Here is a 4,794-nt window from a genome sequence, read left to right as displayed (position 1 = left end):
TAAATATATATTGTGTTTTATAAAATTAAACCTCACCTACAGAGGCAAAACACGAAGACGTCAACAAACAGCAGTCTCCAGCAGAGTCAAGCAGCAGAGATCGATCAGGAGAAATCACGTGACCGATGCAGCTGAGGTGTGGTACGGCGGTGACTTGCCAAACTAGGAAGCGGCAACGTTCATCTTATTTGCATTCATGCGGTTCGCCGGTTTACTTTTTTTTTTAATGATGATTTGGATTTCTTAACATCATTTTGACCTCAGTTGTCATCCTCGTTAATTATGTTCCAGTTCCTTTCTGAAGGACTCTAGGTTTAAAATGTGTTTCTTGTATTTTTATTTGCAGGTAAAACGTATTCTGCCCTCAGATAGAGGTATACAAGCACTGTCACACTTAAGTTTTTCAATTATAGATTCATCTATTGCATTCTTGTATTGTTATGTGTGGTGGTTGAGCTTGCTCATATGAAACCTCATACGGCCACTACAGTCGTTACAGTGCCAAAAAAGACTAACAATGAATTTAATATTTTTAAAAAAATGTCTTATTTGGACTTATCTGTCATGTTGGAGCAGTAGCGGTTTTTGGGCGACGTGGGTGGTTGCACAGGGCGGCATCGTGGTGGTGGCGGTATCACGGGTATCGGCAAAAAAAAAAAAAAAGTTGCTCGTAGGCTACTCATGCTGCTCCGACATCATGCCAGCGCATTTGGGGAATGGCATAGGCACCGATCGGTTTTCTATCGCCCATTTGCTGGGAGTAAGAGCGCCCTCCGTTTGTGAGGTGCGCCTGCTTGAAAAGCTCAAACACACACAACAGGTGCCGAGAGGAGACAGGTGGGAGCGCAGTTGCTAATAATCACGGGGTAAAGACACATGGCATGTAGAATTAAACTCAAGCACACAAGACAGAATCAAACAGGAACAAGGGAAACTCAGAAGCAGAACAACACATACAGGAACAACAAAACAAGAGCAAAAACATCTCAAAATCCAAAAAAGTCCACAACATAAACAAAATGCTGGAATAAAGGAACAGGGAATAGGAAAAGGCAAATCAAATCACTTTTATTGTCACATCACATGTGCAGGCACACTGGCACAGCACATGCGAGTGAAATTCTTGTGTGCGAGCCCCACAAGCAACAGAGATGTTGCTTGTGGCTGCCTTCAGGATGTTCAAACTCAATACGTCCAATTTATCGTCTCTGAAGGAAGTCACGTTAGAGTCACGTGTGTTTACGCTGCGTTGTAGGGTGACCATAAATAAGTGCGTCATAACTAAAGGGTGAAATCTAAAGCAGGTCTGAGTGTTTAACAGGTTCAGTTCTTGAATGATCTCCACAGAACAACACAAACATCTCATCATCAACCATCAGCTACATACTAAAGACCATCATCAGCCAACAAAGGACTTCAAAATGACGTCACTGTATAAGATGTATATTGTACCATGGAGGAGGCAGCATTTAGCTGTAGCCTCCATAAAGCCACAGCTGTTCTGGAGAACTTGGTCCACCTTTGATTGTCTTTAAGTTGTGTTGGAGCCACAGAGAGCAAATCTTTGTTCTTTATGAAGAACCAGTGAGGCTGTTTGGACTTTCCTATAAAACATTAGTGCAGGAGTCTCTCAGTACATCTGTTTACAGTGAGGACGAATAAGCAGCAGAAACAGTGGAAACATAGATGACTGTAAACAGAGTACAGGAGAGTAACTGAGTGTAACCGGTGTGATTCTGCGTTGTGTCTGATAAAAAAAGTAAAAGAAAGAAAGAAAGGCCTCCAAGTAAATAATTTGCCCATTCCAGCTCCTACGACCAAATACAAACAGTGGGGAAGAGGGTTAGCTCAACCCACCACAACTTCCAAGCTAGCAAGGAGTATATATTCATGCTAGCATTTATGGCGCCTAAAACACATTTATGATACACACATACTACACACTTATAACATCTAACAAAAAAACAGGCATAATGATGACAATAATTGAACTAAAATCACAATCAGAAACATCCGAGTGGCTAAATATGAATTATATGTGTGTTTTAAAGTGTTGGGAAAGAAATTACACCAACCTCTCCCACAAGGGAATTGTAGAAAAGGGGAGAGGCAAAGGGGTACACTGTAATTATAGGGTTGCACCAAAGAAGAAGAAGAAAAGAATGAGGAGGGGCTCTAACTGATAATGAACATAACTACAGGCTTGGAGGTCCTAAAAGTCAGGTATAAAAGGAGCAGTTTGGGGGTTTAGAACACATTTTGTGTAATTATAACAATGAGATTTATGACCCTGTTACATGAGTACACTTCCTGTTTGTGATTGAGGTGATTTTCTTCTTTATATTTATATAAGAACGGAGCCTCGGCCAGACTGGGGACTGGAGCAGGGGCCAGCCGGGCCTCTGCCATCCCCACCCGAGTAACTGGTACGGGTGCAAGGGAAAGCTAGACCCGAGCCACACTCGGAGCAGGAGTTGGAGGTGGAGAGCGGAGCTCATGTGTTGTAACAGTCACTGGGAAAGCCAGGTTAGTGGAGTCAAACACAGTATTAGCAAACAAAGATTTAAGGCCTGCTATATTTAGTAACTCTGCTGGCTTTGTGCTGTCCAGGTTATTGTTAATAGTCTTTGGAGAAGTGAGTTCAGGAGCAGTCACTGGTGCTGGAGAGTTCACACAAACAGTGTCTGAATAAACTGGGTGTGAAGCCACACTAAACTCTATCTTACAAAGCACAGCCAGAGTGTTAGGACACACAGGGACCAGGACAACTGGCTGAAAAGCATGGTGCACAGAGTTAAACTGACATGACCGGGGAACAGAAAAGTTAACCTTGTCAACCAACTCTGCAGTGCCCAAACCAAATTCTTTTGCCAGTCTAGTCTATGTATAGCAGACAAAATCTTGTTGCTCATAACCTTAGCAGGCACCGAATGTACAGTTTGAAACAGTCCACTAGGAAAAACAGAAACAGTCTCAGAATAGACAGAATCTGGGCTTGTAATCTTTATAGAAGCTGGAGTCTTAACACAGGCAGCCTCAGTATCTCCTGGTTGAGAGGCTGCACCGTACACAGGTTAGGCAACATCAACAATACTCTCCTGTGGTATAGCCTGAAAAGCATTAATAGAGTCTGGCTGGAAAATTAAACAGTCCATGGGAACAGGATGGCTAGCAGGCTAAGTACCAGGAACTACATATGTCCACATATGTGAAAACATGAAAGTCACTTCGAAGATCCGAAGTGATAATTTTGCTAGCTTGTTGGTCAGCCTCACACACACACCAGATTCACTGACATGTGTATAGTGCTCAGAAACATTTAGGTCAGAAAACACTGGGTTCAGCAACGAGATCCTGACCCACACTGTCTAGCGCAGAAATGCAATGTTTCTGAATATTCCAAGTTTAAATGGAAACAAAACAGTCCATAGAGGGATTGTCGCCGGAGGGAAGCATAGTATCTGTCAGCAGCGAAATACAAACTGGCTCAGTGTTAACTGGCTCAAGCAAAATACTAGGTGTATGCTCCGCTGGATCAGAGGCACAGAACTCACTGGGCTAAAACTGAGGAATCGAGTGAAGTGAACATTTAGTGTGTGAATCAGTTAATTTTGGCAGAATGTAATCCACAGAGGAAAACAGGGCTTTACTCATGACGGGTGTGTTATCATGATGTCCAGTATCCGAATGCACCAACGCTGAACAGTCACTCTCCCATTAAGGACAAAGTCCATCCTACCTGACATCCTACCCGTTGTGTCTGCGCATACGCACAACACGAAATTAAGTGGTGAACCGTCCTACTTTTGTGAACATTAGCTAGAAAAATACTCTGACGTGTAACATTAAGTGCCAAACAATCCTACCTTTGTGGATGTGACCTACAAACATATTCTGATGGGCAAAGTTAAGTGGCAAACTGTCATACCTACTTAAATTTGTGCTGGAATTATTCTGTGACAGCAGAAACTTATGGTAGGACGTTTTGCCAAAGTAGGATGGTTTGTCAGAACGCCGGAAACCATCCTCTGTAGGCGAGTGGCTAAAACCTCCTGGTATTCGGGGTCTGGCAGTGCTACCCACCCTTGGCAAAGATTTTCCACCGTATAAACTAGGTCTGCTCAGCGGAGGGGTTGTGAGCTGCTGGGCCCATGTCTGGTCGCGTCGTTCTGTCATGTTACGGCTTTGTGAAGGCAGGAAAAAGGACTCAAACGCAAAACTCACAGAGCAGGACACGAGCTCAAAAAGCACATCTTAATTGCTGAAAGGGAAAGATGGTTCAAAGGTACAAAACTAAACTGAAAAAAAAAAGCTAAACTAACCTTAGGGGGAGGCACGCTATGAAACGCAGCCTAGAGGGACGACGCGACATGGAACAGAGGAAGATTCTGACATAAATAAACAGAAGATAATTAGGGACATGGGAACACACGGGGAGCACAGCTGAGGAAACTTAAACTTAAACTGAAAATACTGACCCAAGACACGGACCTTGAACGTAACACAGGAAAAACACAGAGGCAGACAGGAGGGGGAGAGAGAGCACGGCTAGAACACAGACATAACGGGCTGGGGAATCATGGAATAAAGCTTAAGTGAAAACAACGCACGGGAACTCAAAACTATAAGAACACAGATACACAGAGGGAGGCACAGGAGCAAAGACATGAGGAAATCTAACCACCAAAAGCTAAACATAACAACCTAGGGACTAGGACTAAACTCTAAACTAACAAGACGGACTCAAACAAAATGACAAAACACAAGAAACTGAAACCAGACTTATTTTACAGT

This window comes from Pundamilia nyererei, unplaced genomic scaffold, assembly GCF_000239375.1.
Source record: "Pundamilia nyererei isolate P.nyererei 1_Seehausen unplaced genomic scaffold, PunNye1.0 scaffold00623, whole genome shotgun sequence".
Taxonomy (NCBI): Eukaryota; Metazoa; Chordata; class Actinopteri; order Cichliformes; family Cichlidae; genus Pundamilia; species Pundamilia nyererei.
The sequence above is the reverse complement of the archived record's forward strand: the minus strand, read 5'-3'. Positions refer to the sequence as shown.